Genomic DNA, 22,414 nt, shown 5'->3' with positions numbered 1-22,414 from the left:
TAAAGACTTGAAAACAAGGAGGGAGGGAGGGTGGGGCACGTAAACGAGAATGAACAGTTTGCAGAACTGGGGGGAACCTATATAGATGACAACCGGAAGGAGCGTGTTTGGAGGCGTGGTCCCGCTCCTGAGATTCCGATACATAATCTCCAATAAAAGGATTGCAAAGAGCTGACCTTAATCATTTTCATCTCAAATGAAGTGAAGGAATCCGAATTCCTAAGTCTGCATGTGAATCTGTCCTGGTGCACAACAGCGAATCCTCCGCCAAGTCCCGAAAGACATGGCTGCTCCGTCATCGGAACTCCAGTCGAACAAATTTCCATCAAATGTATATAATCCATGTTTTGTTGCCACGTTAAACACATGAAGTGGAGAGATTCCTTGATAAAAAAGATCATTTAAAATAAACGATTTGTTTGTGATTGAGCGAATGTTGAGCAGGTAAACCTGATCAATGACATTTGGTTGGTGCACTCAATAACTGACTGCAGTGGCACTCGAATTAAACACCTTTGCGCACCTCTACATCTGTTATGCTTCAGGGCTAGCTGAAGCTAATATCCATGGTAGTACAGCACCTCTGCCATCAAAACGGCAGTCGGACGACGGACGCAAGGTGAACTTGGAGCCATCAGACCATAGATTCCGGGCTGGGAACTCAAGTGTAGCGTCGGCAACAGGTGACAGTAGATGAATTGGTCATAGGCACCGGGAATCTTCCGACATCCAAGAACCTAATCTTTGGTACTTTCTCAGTTGCACCTTCTCTTCTTCATTTTGAATCCCACCGATATGTACGGTAACGTGCACTCAGGTGAGGAACACACAAAAGGTGGAGGGAAAAATTTCCTGTAACTGTCCCAGCTGTCAAAGTAGCTCTTCATTGAGTCTTTAATATACAACAGCGTGCCCCGATCATAAATATTGGTGGTAGAGACAAAATCAAGAAAAATAATATTGCAGGCGACAATAGCGGCCAGTATAAAACTATACCGGCGAGCTGTACTAGCGGCACAAGCGGCGAAGCCAAATGCAGGCGCCATCTTGGACCCTCCAAAAACCCAGAAGAACATCTAGAATACCTGCTTAGCCTCCAGCTCCAATCACTCTTCAGGTAAGTGGAATATAATGGGTGGATGGAAGTTAAAGAGAAAATGACTGACCAAATTTACATCACACTGAGTTTTTATGAACCTGTCATCAGAACCTTGTGATCACACCTTTGTACAAGAGGACAGCAAGCGATTCATTAACGCTGCACGTGCCAGGAGATGACCGCGACGAGAAGTTTCAACCAGCCGAGGCTTTTATTTTTATGGACGAACTTTGTATACAGTCAGAATGTATGCACACACACATAGAGTGCATGTCTGAAATGCCTTCAGGAGGAATGATAGAAGTGCCCATTATGAGCCATTACAGATGATTTGAAGTCATTATGAGCACTCCTCGCTGTAAATGGGTATCATTGTGTGAAATGCTCTGGCATCTTAGAGACCTGTCCAACTGTCAGAAATAAGTAAAGAGGAGAAGAGGTGAGCTGGGAGACAGCAGGGGAGGAAGGACGAGGAGGAGAAGAAGTCAAACTGAGAGCGAAAGAATAATCGAGGAAGAGAAAGAGAAAAGCAGCAGCGTTACCGTCAATAGCCACCCAGGCTGGGTTATTGTAGCAGCGATCAATCTGAGATAAGACTGGAGTTCAGGTCAATCTCACACTCGACACCAGAAATAAATAAATAAAACTAAGCTCGGCACATATTTGAGAAATAATGGGAAATTGAGCGGCTGCACACGCTCTGAGAAAAATAAATGTTTCTTGTGTTTATGAGAGGATTTAATGGGTTTGCAAGGGCAGACAAACCACAGCTGTTTGTGTCGGGTGAGTGTGTGTGTGAGCAGATATCACTGCTGCAAACACTCTAGCACGAGTCACGAGGTCACAGAGAGTTAGATACATGCTGCCGGGGCTTTTATTTTGTAGAGAACATGGTGTAAAACGGGAGAATCATGAAGAGCAGCTGATATCTGTTTCCACCACTCTGGTTTCATCACCAGCTTCAAGGATTTCTAAGACCAGCAGCCTTTAATGTGGCATATCTGCATATCTCAGCTCTTATGAACTGCCGTCATACTCAAAATTATGTTTTTATGTGATTATCACAACTTTCAACACATTCTGAAGGAAGGGGATTTTCTCAAACATGTAGTCCATATATTTGCCTTCATCCAACTGCTTTCATGCGCACAAATGCAAAAACACAGTTGACCCCCATTAGACTCACCTGAGGTGACTTTAGACAACCTGCTTGCTTTCAGCTCCACCCACTCCTCACTCACCTCATTCAGCTGTGCATGAGTTACGGTTCAGAGGCCTCACGACTCCCTAGGTTGTCATCAACCAATCACGTGACCCCTCAGAATGAATTTTACATAAATGAAGACATTTCTGCTGTAAACAGATGCAGAAGAATTCACTAAATCAAAGGTAACAGGTGAGGACTGGCCCTGACTCATCCTGCCGGGTAAAAGTATTCTCAGGTTTAGACCTGAGAGGTGAACGAGCTGTCGGTTTCGGTCTTTTCCATAAAGCGCCTCGCCACATTAACCATGTTCATCATCAGTGTCACAGCTGTGAGTTTGTCTCTGCAGATTTTTTTGGGCCCGGCTCTCTTTAAGGTCCCCTGATGAAGGAAGAGCTGCTTTGAAGCTCACACTCCAACACGTTCTCACTCCCAAAGCGTAACATTTTACGCTAGGTGACAAATCGTCAACATATTACGTTTTCGGCTACCCACCACGTTCCTGAATGACGACCTCGGAAAAATGAGGAAATATGAGAACCGTATGGACTCAATCTACACATGTTCGCTCTTTTTCTTCAAATCGCTTAGAAACACGCTATTTAACATAATTAAAGTCATGGTTAAGCTCAGGAAAAAGGTTATGGTTAGGGCTAGGGATAAGGTTAGGTTTAGGGCTGGAATACAGGGCTGGAACGTCTATTACCGCGGGAGCGTCATTGCACTGGATTTCAGCCATAACCCGCCGCGTACCATAAGAACGCCGAAGGTCTCCTTTCGCGTTCCTCAGGAACGCCGCGGGACGTGACAAAACGTCGGCATGTTACGCCTCAGGAGTGAGAACGGGCTCCACACTCAGGTTACTGCGTGGGCGACACTTCAGTCATTCGAGTACTGAGACGGCAGTGAAGCCTTTATCTCCCTGAGTGTCCATGATGGTCTTCAAACGCTCCTCATCTTCAGAGTGGGGATGGCCATCAGTTCATCTGAGACAACCCATTGTCTGACTTCCTGTTTCACAAGAAGTAAAATGAATGGAGGTGCATGTATGTGAGGGGGGCTCGAGATTTTTATGGGCTCTGACTGTAGTAAAACTCCCTTCTGTTAGTATCAGGGCTGTCACAGCACCATGAGCTGCTTTACTGCATCCTCCATTTTGATTTGAGGTGTGAAGAGAGCACCAGCCTCCTGATTGAATTGCCTTCAACCACCACAACCACCCACACACACCACCCACAGGAAAGCTGCTGATGGGCTTATACATCGCATTTCTCTTCATGGCATAATCAGATGTTAACAGTTGTACAGCTGAACTGCAGGTGATGTGCACGAGACTCTATTTAGAGGTCATTTCTTCTTTTACTCGTATATGATCTGAAATGAGAGGACCAGACATGATGAAGTCCTCTTCAATACTGCATTAACCTTTCATTGTTTTTAAACCTGCATCATTCAGTCAGCTTTAGAGCACTGTGTTTGTTTGATGCCCTCTGTGTTAACTGGTGTTTTTGCTCGGATGGCTTTATGGTGCAAAAATCATCCCACTGCTTCTGAAAGAGGACTGAGGTTTTCAGTCCACATGCAGTGTGAAATCACAGCAGCTCTTTCATGTCAAATCTCTGGCAGCGGAAGAACTGGGAAGGCTCCATGGAGCATGCAAAGAATTGCACGCTCCATCACTCATCCTGCTGCTGGCGCCCTGTGGCGCTCAGTTGAAAGGAGATGTTGTTAGTCAGAAGCAGAGGAGCTGGATTATCTGCTGATGAGCGGTGAGAAGCGCTCCAGTGTGAATGTAACGTCACACACTAATGCAGAAGTCTTCTCTATATTGGTGAGAAGAACTGCAGCTGGGCTCTGGTTTACAGGTTTACGGCTACAAACCTGCCTGAACTCAAAGAAATGACCAAGTGGACCAAAATGTAGAATTCACTCACAAACCCAGAGCTCAGATGCTACAGTAACCTCACAGCAGCCATTTTATTGGTCACAATATCTTATTAAAAATGACCCAAGAGCACGAACACGGTCCAGAGGTCCAGTTCAGCTGATGCTAGCAGACAGCTAGCAGCTACAGCCACCTGTCAGTCAGAGAGGCCATGGCCCTAATGATGTAGACTTTAAGCCACAATTCTGCACTCATAGAGCTTTTATGAAGGAGGACGCCTTTGTGCATTGCCAAAAGAGAATATAATTTAAAGGTGAATTAAAAAGTAGAGGATTGTTAACAGAGCCCTGTGGAACACCACAAGCTGTAAGAAAACACCTCATACCTGTTTTTGTTACTCGCAGTGATCTCTGAAAGTGTCTGTAGGTTTGTGTATCAGAGTATAAACATGGTTATTTCTACTGTAAAGTTTCAGCAGGGAAGTCTATGAGGGACTGACTCAGTGCTGCCCCTGCTGGATGTCTGTGAGTTTACTGTCATGGTACTGGGTCTGCGACCCAGTGTTGTGTGCATTTTAGTTTTATTTCATTGATTATTGTACTTTTTCTCCATGTTTCCCGATTTATTTTGAAGGAGTCTCATGTTCTTTGTTCATTGTATTTAGTTTCATGTGCCAGTCAACTGTTTCCCCATGTGTTCCTACTTCCCCTGATCGCATCCCGTCCTCTGTTTTCTGTATGCCGTTGTCAGGTTGTCTGTTATCCCCACCACAGTCACAGTCTGGTCATAGTGTTTCATAGTATTTCATAGTTTTCTCATAGCTTTCTTAGTTTACTTGTTTTTCATGTGCCATCAGCCAAAATAAAGGCTCACCTTTTTTTTTCAACTGCAACTCCTCTCTCAGGTCTGCTCTTGGGTCAGTTAAACAAAACACACGGCATACCCCGCCATGACATTTACTAGTTTCCAGATATTTTCTGTAATACTTTTCTGTCCTTGAAGTCTTTTTCTGGGTCAAGTTTTTCCTTTATTTTTATTTGTAATAATATGTAAAAAAAAAAAAAATGTAAAAAATTGTAAAAAAAAAAAATTGTAAAAAAGAAAAGAAAATCCCACGTTTGGGACTAATAAAGGTTTATCTTATCTTATATTTAACTATCTGAGGCTACTGGGCTCAGATACACAGTTAGTGGTGTTTCAATAATATTTTTGACATCAGCAATGTGCCATGACTGGTTTGGGGTGAGGAGAATGAGAAAAAAAATCTACCGTTAAATTTCAGCAGATTTCAAAGTAATATTGGTGCATTAACATGACTTCACAGTATCATCGTTGTAGCATAAGAACAAGCTGCTGTGACGGACTTTAACTGCACTCAAAAGTTTGCTGCGTACTGTGAGGTCCTGATTTGAAATGTGACGCATTAATGAAAAATAGCATTGTTGGTAACAGTAATATTAATGAAGCTTTGTTCTTTGAAGGAACAGACTTATATTTTCCTTAATTATATTTAAACAACATTGAACTTTTCTAAGTAAGCTGAAGAAAGGTTTCCTGTTGGATTTCCTGCTCTCTGTTGCTCTTCCCTGGACTTTCACACTGACCCTGGCAGCTGATTCCTCTCACAATTAAAATGACAAAGTGTTTTTGAGTCCTGGGCCCAGCACTGAGTTTGTCTGTGTGTGCAGACTGGAACCATTCATCTGGTGGATCTGCACAGTGCAAACGTCATATTTACTGTTAACAAAGCCGGCTTGCAGAACACAAAGTTTTAATTTGTCTCCTCTCACGGTCCCCAGACGCTGCAGCATAATCACCTCAGCTCAGCTCGTGGAGCAATAGTTCCAGGGAGGCGAGGAATTGCAGAAAGGCCGTTATTATCTGAACCAGTAATGTAAAGATTTATGTCATCTTGAGAAGGAGCTTACACAGCAGAGGCTAAATAACAAGTTTAACCTCAGATACGCTCTCACACATTCACTGTGTGAATGAAAGTGTTTCAGCTTCATGGTTTCTGCTCTCTGGCGGCTCCGCAGAGGCTGGATTTGTTGTCAGAACCGAAACTTTGCTTTAGAAGTTTTGTTGGAGCTGAGCCCAATGAAACTGACTGAGTTCACCCAGCACCAAACTGAGCTGCTCTCTCCTCCGGCCTGCAGTGGACTCCATCCGTCTGCCTTCTCTGGCACTGCCTGTGGGAGGGGTGAAGCCTTTATGCTTTACATGCAGCTGTGACCACTCGCCTTACCCTGGTGCTCCCCAGGCTTTGCTGATCCAGCATGCTGCTGACAGGAAAACACAGATGTGAGGACGTTAGTCTAGTTCTGCCTCTTTACACCGGTTGTGAGTCAAGAATCAAGTTTAAATGTAATTGTTTGATGTAAAGTTTTTAGCAGCAAAACTTCTGCACACGGTCACAAAGGTCTCTCAGACTGAAGCAAGAAGGTAAACTGAAGGTGAAGTGAAGGTAAGTAGCAGAGTTAGCCACTAGTCCTTTTTTAAATGTTTTTTCTCTGTTTGCGGCTGGGATCATCTCCAGAGCCCTGGATGAAGAGAGGATGGATTTTATTTCAATTTTTCCTTTTGGTCCATATTTTGTATTTCATGCTGTCTTTTACCTTGAAAGCACTTTGGTTAACTACATTATTGTTTTTGAAGTGCTCTATGAATAAAGTTGTATTGGAGTGAATGTCCCATTTCACTGGGATCTATTTTCTTTTTTCTACATCACCTACACTGTTAGGAGAAAAACCTCAGGAAAGCAAAGAATCACGGGCCCAGAGTTAATTCATGTACATGGACGACTCCTGTGCACTGACTCTGTCAACTACAGAGACAGTGCAGGAATGCAGGAATTTATTATATACTGCTTTACTCATGGGTGGGGTACAATTTAGGAAAAAACAACTTCTTATCTGGTGATTGCATACGAGGCTGCACAGGATGCAGCCTTGCAAGACAAAGATGGACAAGTTGATTAACGATCTTGTAGTGGGTTAAAACAATACATGTGGGTGTTGTCTAAATTTGAGCAACTTCCTCATGTGATTACTTTGTTCCAGCTAAAGAATTTGCTGACACGCTATGTACAGGCATTTCTGTGAAATTCAAATAAGCTAAACATAAGCAATTCTAAAAGTAAAATCTTTTAACAAAGACCAAACAGCAGAAGCAGCTCAGCCAATGAAACATCATTAATGTCACCCTGTTGCAACCACGAGCATCTCATCACAGAGACCCACATCCAAACATCTCAGAGGTTTGCACGTACGAACTGCAGCCTGATTGTGGGTGGAGGCTTTGGAGTGTGGATGCAAGCTGTTGACCTGTCAGGACCTGCAGACACTGAAGCCTCTCTTCGACCTCTGGTGGAATGATGATTTTCACATCTACTGACTGCTGGTACTTCATGAAGTTCTGATTTTGTGTGTCATATATAGGCGTATAGCGGGTAAACCTGAGAGGTGAGGTCAATGTTTCCTGTGTGGACTCATGAATCCAGTCTGTGTATCCCAGTCTGACTCACTGATGCTGAGATTTTTCCTCTGTCTGTTATCTGGTGGAGCTCCTTGTTCTTCTCTGGTTGGATGTTTTGAATCATCATTATCATCATCATCATCATCATCTCCTGTTAGAGAATAAATCAGATGCCTACCTGATGGTGCAGAGCGTTGGAACTAGTGACTGAAACTTTTCACTCAGTGCTGTAAATAAGAATGCGGAGTGAAGGAAGTGACTCAGCTTCACCCAAATCTGTCAGCATGATCGCTGCTGTGTTTCTGTGTCATTACCTGTCAGCCACTGACAACCTGCCTCGTCTGAAGTCTTCAGGCTGAACTCTGCTCTGCATACAAACCACACCTGCAAAGCTTTCTTCCACACGTGCTGTCATCATGGAGCTGTTTGAAAATCATTTAAAATGTCTCTGTGTGAAGATTAATTTTAAACAGTCATGTTTGCCTGTACATGCCCTTTCCTGCTGCCATTATCTCTTCCTCTTCCATTTAGAAGAAACAACAGCAGCTCTGGTGCGTTGTGACAAATGATTCCACCTATAGACACACACACACACACCGCTGATCATTTAGCTGTACAGCTTTTTCAAAGTAGTGGCAATTATCAGCAGCCTAACCGGCAAGTTAATTATGCAGGCATCTCTCCTTTTGTGGTGTTCTGAGGTAAATAAGGTGGGGGAGGAGGAGGAGGAGGAGGAGGAGGAGGGCGTTTGAAGGGAAAATGTCACCTGTTAACTGAACAATTGCTACAGGCTGCATTATCAGAGGTGACGGATTAAGCAACTTTATCTGGCAGCCTCCTGCACGGACGTCAGCGTGTCTGCAGCCTCAAGCCACCGGCCACAAACATGGGAACTGAAACAGAAGACTGATCGACTAAAAGACGTTGCAGCACAGACTAAAAGCTGTAAAATACCACCGAGAGCAGACGACACCTCATTCAGACACGCTCTTTATCTCCAATTCCTGCAGCAGCCACACTGAGGCCAGGTTAAGTCTCAGCTTTAAGTTAAGCTTTCAACCCTCCAACAACAGGGCTTCAAACACAATGACCACAAAAACAATAGCAATAAGCAATTATGTTAACTAAACACCTCCAAAAATGTATATTGTGAATTAAAAAATGCAAAATGACAACAAAAAGATAGAAAATCACCTCAACATGATTAAAAGCAGTCAAACTTGGATCTGTGAGTGAAACAAAGAGGGAGCTGCAGTGCTGTATAAACTTTGTGTAAACCTGCATACAGTGGTTTTTATTATTTACTCTCAGCCTGTAACCTTCATGGAGGAGGTTCCGTTTCAGCTAGGTGACCCTAATAAACAGGAAACTGGGGCCATATCGCACACAGGTGTGTCAGACGTACTTCGAAGCTGTAAACACGAAACTGATTTTAGAAGATGATGTCCAGCTCATCATGGCTCTACCGTCTTCCTTTCCTCCCTCCCTCCCTTCATCTTTCTAACTCTGCCTCACACACACACACACGCACACATGCTCTTGCAGGCTGCGTCCTTGAATGCTAAAAGCCAGAAATAGACCAGTCAAATCAGACACCAGGCTGCCTGGAGGTAGGAGATGGGAAAGTCAACCAAACTTAAACTTCCTATTCCGGCCTGAACTGGCCTGGTAGAAGAACGCCAGCTCACCTGGCACAGACAGAAATAAGTAGATAAACAGTGTGCAGGAGATGGAGCCCAGTATCTCAAAATAGGATCAAATTTGAACCATCAGCTTCACCTTGAAGCTTTGCTCTGAACAAGAACTCAGGGAAAACTTTGCACAGTCATCCTCACAGCCGGGCCTCACACACCATGGCCAAGTCCTAGACACGAGCCTACCACAGCCAGATCTTTTGTTAAGCTCTGTTGAGCCAACCATTTCTTTAACGTTAACCAGTAACTAGTTAACGTTAACTTCATGAACTTCTTCACAAATAAAGTTTTGACCATTACTGAAAAAATGATTCAGAATCATCTCACAGACGTAACATTATCTACGGCTAGTTTCAGTACCATGGATATTCCAATTGATCTTTCTGAGTTAACTTCAGTCATTACTTTCTCCAAACCATCAATGTATCTTTTAGAGCCCATTCCTACAAGACTGCTCAAAGAAGTCCTGCCATTAATTAATGCTTCAATCTTAAATATGATTAACCTATGTCTTCATGCATGCTCAATCATCCAGGTAAGTAAATTCCAAAACGTTGATTCTGTTTATCTGAACATTGCATCAATATGCAAATTGACAATATGCAAATTGACAATTTGCATATCTGACAGCCCATTGTTCATTCAGTGGGCTGATTTCAGTCATTTTGCAAACGTACTGTTTATATTGTTGGGGAAATCTGCAGTCAGCTGAGACTGAAGAATCACTTGGATGAGTGATGAAACGTTTCTTCCACTGAAAACGCTATGTCCAGATGAACAGAGTCAACCTTTTGGGATGATCAACCTATCTCTAATAATCGGCTATGGCCATCAAGCTGGCAGTAGTTAAACCATTCATATTCAATTTAAAGCATCATATCAGCTGTGAAGAAACATCTGTCAGCTTCAGTGTCCACCATAAGCTCTCAGTCTGCTGTGGAAAAAGGAAATTCAGGTGAGTTTCTTCTGATCACCTGAGGCCTTCATTACTGTGTGAACTTTACCCACACACCACTCTTCATTCCTCCCACCTGCTGCATAAAGTCACTGAGTATAAATTCCTGTAAAGGCAGAGGCAGCAAACACAGACAAAGAGCTGCAGATAGAGGCGGAGCAACAACTGAAAGACGAGAAGTTCAACATCATTTTCCAGAACTGAAAGTGTGAGAGAGCAGCAGCAGAGCTGCAGTTGAGACCTGTTTGTCTCTAAAATTAGACTCACTGGAGTCCATCGGGTTTTTCTCAGCAACAGTGGTGAGTGCAGCTGAGTCTAAATAAATATCAACAAAAGTAGCTGTACATGACGTTACATCTGTTAGATAATTATGAGTATTTTTTTCTCTAATGGTTAAAAAAGATTTGTGATGAAGTTCATGAACTCATTGCTAATTAACATTAAAGGAATGCTTGGCTCAACAGAGCTCTGACTTTTTGTCAGCCTGGCTACAGTGCTAAAGAGAAACCTAGGGTTGTTCTTATTTTCTTCAATCATTAATGAATAGTAAGATGTTCTATCTTTACGTGGGGCTTTCTTATAAAGCAACAAACTATTTCTCCAGGCTAAATCATGATCTTTTAATTTGTGACACGCCATTTCCTCTCCATCTTACGAGTTATCTGCTTTAAGCTACATGTTTGAGAATTATACCAAGCAGTCAGGTACTTCTGATTAGAGACCTTAGTTTTCACCGGAGCTACAGTATCCAGAGTCGTACGTAGTGAGGAGGTAAAATTATTAACAAGATAATCGACCTCTGTTGGAGTAGCGTTCAGGTAGCTGCTCTGCTCTATGTTGGTACAGGGCATTGAAGATAATAACAGTGAATTATATTCTTAAACTTAGAGCACTTTCAGAAAGACATCTACTGTGATAAAATCTACTCCCCACTGCTGTGTAGTCAATTATTGTAAATTTAAATGTTACTAGGAAATGATCAGACTAAATACAGTGTGTTTGTTACTGAGTGAGTAGAGCTTGTTAGCAGAGCTATTCTTCTGTAATATCAGTAAATCAGTGAATCTCAGAATTTTTATTTTATTTTAATTTTATGAACAATAAAAACAGGAACAAGAAATTAAATGTAAGTTAAATAAGGGGCGGTGCAACAACATCAACAAAACCTCATTCATGAACTCCTGATCAAATTCAGGATCCCAGACAAAAAGCTAATTCCTGTGCTGCCATGATTAGTGCCTCTGTGCTGTCTTTCAGTCTAGCTTTGACCAGTCACTGGTAAGATTTCTGGATGTCAGCCACTTCCTCTGTCTGCCGGTGGTGCATACCATCCAGGACCCTCCATGATGGTGGCTCCTCTTGCTTCTCTTCTTTCTTTGGTTTCTGCTACCTGAGGTATTTACTAAGCACATGGTCAGTTCACAAAGCACAACTGTGGATGTTTGTTGTCTCATCCTGGACCATGTTACTGACACTCACTAGTCCCCAGCCTCCTTCCTTATGCTTAGTGTAAAGTCCCAGGTGCTGGATTTGGGGTGAAACCCTCAATGCAATGTCTGGAGCTTTCTTGTCTTGATGTCAGTGACATCCATCTTTGGCCAACTTATTATCCCAGGATAATAAGACTGGCAGGGCGTAGATACGGCAGGGCGTAGATACGCAGGGCGTATCTACGGCAGGGCGTTTTCCAAGTCTTGTTCTTACCACTCAACTGACTCCTCAGCGCTTGCCTGATCCTCTGCAGGTATTTGGTGGTTGCGGCTTTCCTAGTGTCCTCTTCATAGTTCCCATTTGTCTGTGGGATTCCCAGGTACTTGTAGCTGTCCTCAGTGTCTGCAGTGTTACCTTCTGGTTGTGCGATCTCCTCAGTTCTGACTATATTCCCTCTCTGTTTTTTACCATCCAACTACACTTCTCTAGTCTGAATGACATTCCAGTGAATCGAAGTCTCGATCGGTCTTGGCATGCAGCTTGATGTCATCCATGTAAAAATGGCTGGTGATTTCTCCAATTCACAGTCAGTATCCGTATGCAGTCTTGTCAGTGATCTCACTGAGTGTCATGGGTGTGCTGTGTGGCAGGTAGGATGTAGGACCCAAATGCAGGACTCAAGTTAAATGAAAATGGCAGCTTTATTACTGGACATAATACTACATTTATGCAGAAAACAAAACAGAAAACAAAGAAACTAGAAATAAAAAACATGAAAATAAAACTAAAGAACTAGGAAACTAAGGAACTAAACTGGGAAACAGAGGACTAGGAAACGGAGGAAACACACAGAAAAGATGGTTTATGACGTGACAACGGACAGAGGAAAACACGGGGCTTACATACACCAGGGAGTGAAGAGGGAATGGGAAAGAGGAGGAAAACACAGCTGGGACTAATCTGACATAAAGAGACAAAGGGGAAGCAAATCTCAAAATACTGAACACAGGATATGAAACTATCAATGCAAAACAGGAAATGCAAGACAGGGAAAAACAGAGCAAACATGGAGCACAGAGACAAGAGTAGAAACTGCAACATCGAGATACGACTGACTATGAAGACACAGGGAACATAGAGACATGAAACATCTGACATGGGAAAGGCACAGAGTAGACATGGGAAATACATGGTGGTGATGTGTGCTATTGACTTTAAGTTGGCCTCTAGTGTTGTGCGCCACGTCCCCATTGAGTTCCTGATGAAGGCTCTAAGGGTCCTGTTGACCTTGTAAAGTTCTAGGCAAAAAGGCTCTTAGGAAAATAAAGTGTCACAGTACTGGATCTGTGACCCAGTGGCTTGTGTATTTTAGTTTTATTTCGTTGTTTATAGTATTTTTCACCATGTTTCCTGTTTTATTTTGAAGGAGTCTTGTGTTCTTTCGCTGTGTCCCATTTCAGGGTCTGCACGCTTGAAGTACGCATTTTAAGTGTGGTTACGTCACCGCCACGCGACGACGGCTGTCCCAATTCGAAGTGTACTTCAAATGCATACTCCAAATGCGCCGTCGATTTCCCCAAATATCAAGCGTGGTCCGGCGCATGCTTCGTGGTCCCATATATCCCACAATTCATAGCGCGGCGGTGGGTGTTGATAATTTTGCCGCAAAATACGGCAGAAGGGAGCGGCCGAAGAGTGAACTGTCAAAAGTAAGTACTGAATATGACGTCACTCATTTATGTGCGAATGTTTAATAATGAAGAACATTAAAACATTGCTGTTGGCCACATGTCGGCAAAGTTATGTCACATTAGTGATGTTTGTACTTTCAGCATTAACTTGGTTTTAAAGCCTCTACTTCTAAATATATATATAGTCGACCTTAATCTTACAGAGAATCTGATGATTTTATGGATAATTAAAGTCAGTCATATATCCACAAACACAACAAGCTGAAAGTCAGTGATATATATATATATATATATATATATACATATATATATATATATATATATATATATATATATATATATATATATATATATATATATATATCAGCCTCAGATACTCAACTAATCAAAGTGATGTCATGACAAAAATGATTGACCAACAAAACAATTTTCTCCTTCATTTATGTCAAACAAAGCTGTATGTAACGTGTCTCGCGGTTAGTATCATGGTTGCTAGGCAACCTGAACAGCGCGACGAAGCATATACCGTCCCATTTCACAAGCCTCTGACTTCCGCACTTCTCGTACTTATAGTATGTAGTACGCGTAGTGCGCGTACTTCAAGCGTGCAGACCCTGAAATGGGACACAGCCTTTGTTCACTGTATTTAGTTTCACTTCCCCTGTCCTGTCATTAGGTTCATGTCAGTCAGCTGTTTCCCCATGTGTTTTCACTCCCCCTAATCACCCTTGTGTGTATTTAGTCAGGTCACACACATGATTACTCTCCGTCATTGTCACTGCCACTTTACTTAATTTTTAGTCCAGTTACTATGATCTCATTCATTCAGTAGTATTGCTCAAACTCCACAATGTCCAGTGCCGTATTCCTCCTGTTCTTTTCTGTGTTGTAAAGTCTCAAGGCTTTACTTCCTCCACCAAGCTTATTATTGTTTCCTGTCATTCTCTAATAACACAAACCTCCATGGTCAGAATGCCAAGAGATTTTTTTTAATGTCATCATTGGGTATTCTGTTTTGTTTATACGCCAGTTAGTGATGTACCACTTTGGTAGAGTCCTCAGTCCTAGCAAGTAGCACTGTATCTGGATCAGGCCAGGCACTGTCGTCACCAGGAGTCACTAGCTGTGAGCGGAGAAACCCTTCCAACAACTTCCTAATAAACGGCTGACTGTTTTTATTTATATACTCGTTTTGTGTTACTATACAGCTCTGTTGTGTGTCATCTTTCATCAGTCCTTCCTGACGTTTTCATAAACTCACTGAATTGATCCCAGTTGTGTCAGTCATTTCATGTGTGTGTGTGTGTGTGTGTGTGTAAAAGGTTAATCTTTGGAGAATTTTAAAATCAGACATTCTGAATAAACTGATTTTGACATGTCACACTTTAAGGTTCAGATTTGTTTGGTTTTGTAAAGAGCACAATACTGAAATTTGTTTCTCTCTTTTTTAAAATGAAATTTAAAGTGAATTTTCAAGTGAATTGAAAATGTGTTTCTTTTCTTTCTCCGTCAGAGTGCAGACATTTCTGCTGTCAGCAATCTACGATCTGAAGATCAGTTTCTGTGCTGCATCTGTCTGGATGTGTTCACTGATCCAGTCAGTATACCATGTGGACACAACTTCTGCAAAAACTGCATCACTGAGTACTGGGACATGAATGTCACGTGTCAGTGTCCTATGTGTAAAGAGACTTTCTACACTATACCTCAGCTGAGGGTCAACACTTTGCTCTCTGAGATGGTCGCTCAGTTCAAATGTGAAGTTCAGCAGAAAGTCAGCAGCAGCAGCTCAGAGCAACAAGCTGCCAAACCAGGAGAAGTTCCCTGTGACATCTGCACTGGAACCAGACTGAAGGCCCTGAAGTCCTGCCTGGTGTGTCAGGAGTCCTACTGTCAGACTCACCTGGAGCCTCATCTGACAAAGAAAGGCCTGAAAAGACATCAGCTGATTGATGCTGTGGAGAACCTGGAGGGCAGAATGTGTAAGAAGCACGATAAACCTCTGGAGCTGTTCTGTAACACCAACCACACATGTGTCTGCATGCTCTGCTTTAGACCACAAGAACGATGAGTTCGTTCCTCTGAAGGACAAATATGATGGAAAGAAGGCAGAGCTGGAGAAGACAGAGGCTGAAATTCAGCAGATGATCCAGAAGAGACGACAGAAGATTCAGGAGATCAAAGAGTCAGTGAAGATGATTAAAGGTGCTGCAGACAGACAGAAAGCAGAAGGTGTTCAGGTCTTTACAGCTCTAAATAAGTCTGTCGATAGAGGCCTGAAGGAGCTCATAAAGGAGATTGAAGACAAACAGGAAACAAAAGAGAAACAGGCTGAAGGTCTCATCAAAGATCTGGAACAGGAAATCTCTGAGCTGATGAAGAGAAGATCTGAGGTGGATGTGACTCTGGATCCGGATACAGCAAATTCTAAACTCATCCTGTCTGATGATAGAAAACAAGTGCATCATGGTGATGTGAAGAAGAAACTTCCTGACAACCCAGAGAGAATTTCTTACTGTGTTAATGTTTTAGGAAAGCAGAGTTTCTCTTCAGGCAGATTTTACTTTGAGGTTCAGGTTAAATCACACTGTGTTCTTAGGATGGTTTCTGGACTGTGTGGCTGAGAAATGGAAATGAATACAGAGCTCTTGCTGGTCCTCCAGTCCCCCTCTGTCTTCAGTCTGGCCCTGAGATGGTGGGGGTGTTCGTGGATTATGAGGAGGGTCTGGTCTCCTTTTATGATGTAGGTGCTTCAGGTCTTATCCACTCCTTTACTGGCTGCTCTTTCATTCACAAACTCCACCCATTCTTCTGTCCCTGTAAGAATGATGGTGGTAAAAACTGCACCTCTGATCATCTGTCCTGTCAATCAAACTGAGTCAATCAACGACTGATTTCATTTGATGAACTGATTGATTTTTATTGAAGGGAACAAATAAGCATATTCAATGTAAATATTCTACAGACTCCATGTTTTCTATAGTATCTGTTTATTGGGGACTCCGATTGACACTTAGATTTGATTTTCATGGAATTTGATGTAAACAGAAGAAACGTTAAATCAGCAAATGCTCCCACTAATGGAGACTTGAAATGAAGACCAAATATCAGTGAATAAATGTCAAAAAGCTTCATTTCAAAATAAAGTTTGTTAAATGCTGGTTGATTAATGGATAATAACAAAAACAAATAAAATCTTTCCAGTCTGGGTGTACAAGGCTAAGTGTTAAGCTTAGCCTTGCTCTGGTGAAAAACATCTGCTGAAATGTCAGATTCTTCTTTAGCTCTTCTACCTTCTGTAGTTTCTGCTCTGTATTTAGGCTTTTCAGCTTATCCTGATGTTTTGTCTCGTAGTGCTGTTTTAAATTAAATTTCTAAATTACAGCCACATTAGCTCCATGAATAAGACACACAGGTTTACCAGCAATGTCTGTAAACATATATTCAGCCTTCCAACGGTGCTGAAAGGCTCTGTTTTCAGAATCAACCTTTCTCTTCGCCATTGTGAGGGGCTAGCTTCGCAGTAACAGAAGTTTGACTTAAGTGACGCGGGAATGTTCCCAGCTAGCCTAGCATTCAGCAAGGAGGCTTGTTGTTTGTGTGTTATTAGCACCTCATATTGTCGGGCATAACAATAAGAATAAATCTATTTAAAATGATCTCAAGGGCCGGATATAAATGTACGCCGGGCCGGATGTGGCCCGCGGGCCTTGAGTTTGACACATGTGGTTTAGGGTGAGAAACTGTATTCCATTTCCACAGCTGATCTAATGTCCATCACTGGTCCCTACATCTATCAATTTCCCATTGCAGAGTCGTGAGTTTCTCCATGATTTTATCCATATTGCCTTCAATAAACACAGTCTGAGTACTTTTAGCTCTACCCACCGCATCAATCTGGCCAGTCTTTTTTTTTTTTTTTTTGCCTGTCCCATTTGGTTCTTTAGCCGTCAGAATTGTTGTCTGAAGGCCAACAAGGATACCCAATGGATTTACTTTACCAAGTGGATCATCACGGCCTTGCCGTATTGGTCCATTTGATCGACCTTTGTTGTTATTATTTATTTTATTTTATTTTCAGTTGTTACAGACGGGACAGACATGACGGAGGGATAGGAAAGGGAGAAAGAAAGATGAAGGAAAAGAAAAACAGAGGGGAAGAGGGACAGTGAGAAAGGGCACTTAAAAAGAGAAAGAAAAAAAAACAACTCCTGGATCACCTGTTGAGAGAAAAAGAAGAGAAAACAAGGAAAAAAAGAGAGCAACATAATAAACACAACACCAGCGCATTAATCTAGCTAAGCGTAAACAGAGGTAAAAACTAAATATTGAATGTTGTGGTGCAGCACGCAGGGCTGACAGCGCACAATGTGCTTTGAGGTAGCAGCCAAGAAAGGTGTAATTTATGTCTATGGACAGTGAACACCCGTGTGCACACCTGTGTGGATCAGCGCGCTTGTATTCAACAGGTTTCCCCATGTAACGGTCTGCTAAAGGGTGTAGGGAGCCATAGCCCCGTCCCCCAGGGCATGAAGCAGGCATGGAGGAGACCCTCCACTCTGGGGCCTCTGGATGTTTGGAATCTGGCCAGTCTTATGGGATTTTGAGCAGCTGTAACCGCTTCCATTAGTCGTCGATAAGCCAGGACTGTGCCAGCTCCAATCAGCAAGAACCCCGTTATCATGGTTCCGAATAGGTAGATGCCTTCAACGTCCTGCATTGAGAGTATTGCCAGGCACACGACCTGCCACTTCTCTCAGCTGTCCATCGTTTGGCCAGCAAACGTTCTTGCAGGTCATTCAGGCTACCCCAAGCCCAAGCTTCTCGTCGAGAAGACGGTGTCAATTTTATGTAATCCCAATTTGATGATCAAATCCAAAATTTCTTGATTTAGAGAACAAGACAGAGAGAGTCTCTGAGAATTAGACAAGACTAGACAAGGACAAGAGAAGACAAGCAGGATAGTTAAGGGAGGGAGAGGGCTCTTGGCCGCCACCAAGAGCCAGATGAGAAAAGTTGTTTTGAAAAGAGCTTTCTGTGATTGTTGTGGACCCAGTGTCCAGTAAACATGGGATAATAACGTCTGTGAAGGTTCTCAGTCATCCAGGTCATCGTAGTCTAAGGAGCTTGGAAAGAAAAGCGTCTGGACTTCTTTAAGTTGCTTGAAGACCTTTCACTTCTCATCCGAGAAGCTTCTTCAGTTCTAGGGTTAAATGTAGTGGTGCAACGGATCACGGTTGATCCGTAATCCAAACCGATCCCACTCCACGGTTTGGCACGCACGTGATCCGAAGATTCAAAAAAGAAGAAAAAAAAGTACGCGTATGGTGTGCGTGGTGGGTCTGTCAAGCGATAGTTATGGCCAGCGCTAGCAGTCCAAGTGGAGGAGCAGAGGAGTTTGCGGTATTTAAGCAGCCCTTTCCTGCCCAATCCGACCGGGCTAAAGCTATTACAAAAGCTATTGGGGTGTTTAGCTGCAGACGGGAGGCCGTATTCCGTTGTGCAAAACAAAGGGTTTAAACTATGATGAACGTGCTTGAGCCACGCTATGATATCCCGTTCGCGTCCACTTTAGTGGCAAGATCGTTCCAAGCATGTATGAGCAGGAAAAGATTTAAGTTGTGGCTGAACTGTCCCAGGCATCTTCTGTTGCCCTAACTACTACAAATGGGTGGACCTCCAGGGCAACGGAAAGCTACGTGACCATGACAGCTCAGTATATCACAGCAGAGTGCGATATAATGAGCGGTATGTATTATTGTAGGGTCTACCTTACAATATAAAGAACCTTGAGGCGACTGTTGTTGTGATTTGGCGCTTTATAAATAAAATTGAATTTAATTGAATTGAGTGGTAGATACAAAGCCCTGTACTGCCCTATATTGTACCATAATTTTTTTTTTCATATAAGCAAAGCAACTCGACTTTACTGAAGTGCTTACAACCGGGCATAACGTACCTCAGATCAAGGACTTTGACGAGGTAACAAAAGCTGTCCTTCTCAACTACATAAACAGGGGCCATGCCTTTACAAATGCAATGCGCGATGGCTCCTGTGATTTGTTTATGGCGCTGGGACGTTTTCTCATACGACGTGCCTTGTGTGAAAGACTGCTGTATCTACAGCTGGCTATAGTTTTTCTTTTCCCAACTTGCTCCCGTTGTTCCACAACTTGGTTTAGCTCAAATTTTCTGGATTCTTTTCAGTGAAAGTGCTTCTTCTTGGGCTGCCTAGGTAGCTGTCTCTGCCTGTTGTATGTCCAGGCATGAAACTGCAACCTGTCACGTGTCCATCGTTTTGAGTTACAGTAAAGCATGACGCAAATCCGGGTGCACATAAAGCAGCACCAAACCACAAGACGGAGTTTCTTTGCGAAAAATATCATTTTTTCATATTTTATTTTCTCTTTCATAAAGTTAGAGTATGTACAGTGACAAGACAACACTAACATATTTGCCACAGGCTATTTAAGGATATATTTTATGTAATAATTTATAAAATTAGGTTAGAAACGATAGAAGACAAATGGCACGGTAGCCACTTTTCTATTGTCCACACAATATATATCGTCATATCGCCCAGCACCAATGGCCTGGATGCCCTGCCACATGCACCGCGTGTCACAGCTGTCCTGGAAGTGGCTGTGAATTCTACTGCCATGCGCGCACTTCACTGCTTTGATGGCACGAGGCAGTTTGGCCCTCGCTGTTCCCAGGGCCACCTTGTCGCCTGCTCTGAAGGGGGGGTCTTGAATCCTTAGCAGCTCACACACTTCTGCAGTCATCCACGGTTTCTGGTTGGAGCGTGTTATGATAGTGTTGGTGTCAGTGACATCATCGATGCACTTGGTGATGTAGCTGATCACAATGATGTGTACTCCTCCAAGTTGGTGTGGTCGCCATTTGTTGCAGTCTCCCTGAACATGTCCCAGTCAGTGTGCTCAAATCAGTCCTGAAGAGCAGAGAGAGCTCCTGCAGGCCAAGTTCTCACCTGTCTCAGAACCGGTTTGCAGCGTCTGACAACCGGTCTGTATGCCGGAATTAGCATAACAGACAAGTGGTCTGAGTGTCCGAGGTGGGGGCAGGGCTTCGCTCTGTAAGCGCTGGGAATGTTTGTGTGAACAAGATCCAGTGCGTTTCTCTGTGTTGATGGAATTTCAGAAGCACTGGCTTGAGATTTGCGTGGCTGAAATCTCCGGCGATAATAAACAGTCCATTGAGGTGTGAGTTCTCGAGCTCGCTGATCTCCCCGTACAGCTCGCAGAGCGCCTCCTTAGCATTAGCGATGGGTGGGATGTACACTGCTGTAATGAGCACAGCGGTGAATTCCCAAGGTACATAAAAAGGTCTGCATCTAACAGTCATAAACTCTACCAGCGATGAGCAGTAATTAGAAACTAGCACCGAGTTCTTGCACCATTCCAAGCTGATGTAGACACACAAGGCCAAGCTCTGTGCGGTAAGACAGCTCTGTCTTACCGCACAGAGCTGCATTTCTGTCGGCACAAAATGCGGTGAGCCCATGTAACTGAACGGCAGAGCTATGTTTCTGTGAAAACAAAGACGTGACAAACTATATACCAGTTTTTAAACTGTGTTGATAGGCAACGTAAAACCAGAGTTATGATGAAAAATACACATGATGTTATTGTCTGAATAAAACAGTGGTGCTTACAGTGGGAAGAAACGGTAAAAACTGCGTTTTCTACTGACAGTGAAGAGAAGAAAAAACACCCTTCCATATTAGTGGAAAAATGTACCATGTCGACCACACTGTAAAATCTAATTAGTTCCCAGAACTCAAAAAAGGAGGAAACTCGTTGCCTCAAAAAAATTGAGTAAAGCCTAGCTAAAAATGACTAAATTAGGACAACTTATTTATTTTGAGTACTCTGTATAAGCTCATTTGTTCCCAAAACTCAAGAAAATTGGATCAAGTTTACTTAAGATGACCAAGTTAGGGCAACTTACTCATTTTGAGTACACTGTACGGCCTTGTTAGTTCCCAGAACTCAAAAAAATTAAGGAAACTCGTTGCCTCAAAAAAACTAAGTAAAGCTTACTTAAGATGACTGTTAGGACAACTTATAAATTGCAAGTCTGCAGTATTAAGAATAACTTGATATTTCTGACTGTACAATACTAATTGTTTACTTACTGACAAACATTTCAAGTTCAACTAAATGAAAAAACAATTTGTGGTAACCTGAATATGATTAAAAATAATTAACAACACTTTTTGTAATGATGTTAAAATGAGCCCAACTTTCATTTTCAAACACAACAAAGTATAACAGCCAACATACTGGACACTGTTCTGCTGAACAACAAACAATTATATTGCCATCACTGTTATAATCTTACAATGAAACAAAGTCTCAGATTTAATTATTCTGAAAATAAGTTTAGGCCTACCACAAGTTTGTTTTGTACTTACATTACTTATATAATTAAAATAAAATATATTTATTGTTCTGTCACAAGTGCAGTCTCTGATTTAAACAACACATTTGTTTTTCATTCCAACACAAGAGCTGGAATGTTGTATTATTTTAAGGATGGCTTGTTTCCAGTCCAGGCATTACTGCCTAAATGACTATCATGGATTGAGGTGATCCAAATGTAGGTGCAGAAGAAAGTCTTTAACTTCCCTTAAGTACAGTGGCAGTGGATGTGGGTTGGAGATGCAATGAGCTTGAACCTGCAGGCGACCATCTTCACTGACCACACCATCTGTGACGCAGGACTCATCTCTCCTGTTGTCCTGCAAGCAAACAATCATATTTTTTGTAACATGAACTTAATTGCTTTCTTAAAACATTTTTTTCTGCATTTGGTATAAAACAGACTCCAATTTAGACAATCTCAGGCCCCCTCCCCACCGGAGAGGTGACATTCAATGCCCCAATTGTCAGTCTGGATAGCCGTGACCACCACCCAACACACAATAATGTCATGAAAGCATCATTTTAAAAAGGGCT

The 22,414-nt window shown here is 42.5% G+C and overlaps 1 pseudogene; it reads left to right on the top strand.

Annotated features, from left to right (window-relative positions):
* LOC102793405 (E3 ubiquitin-protein ligase TRIM21-like) overlaps nt 1-16,327 on the top strand; it is a 56,835-nt pseudogene extending 40,508 nt beyond the window's left edge.
* Nucleotides 16,328-22,414: the final 6,087 nt, after the last annotated feature.

Source organism: Neolamprologus brichardi, chromosome 7 (assembly GCF_056152115.1).
Source record: "Neolamprologus brichardi isolate AB-2024 chromosome 7, ASM5615211v1, whole genome shotgun sequence".
Taxonomy (NCBI): Eukaryota; Metazoa; Chordata; class Actinopteri; order Cichliformes; family Cichlidae; genus Neolamprologus; species Neolamprologus brichardi.
The sequence above is the reverse complement of the archived record's forward strand: the minus strand, read 5'-3'. Positions and strand labels throughout refer to the sequence as shown.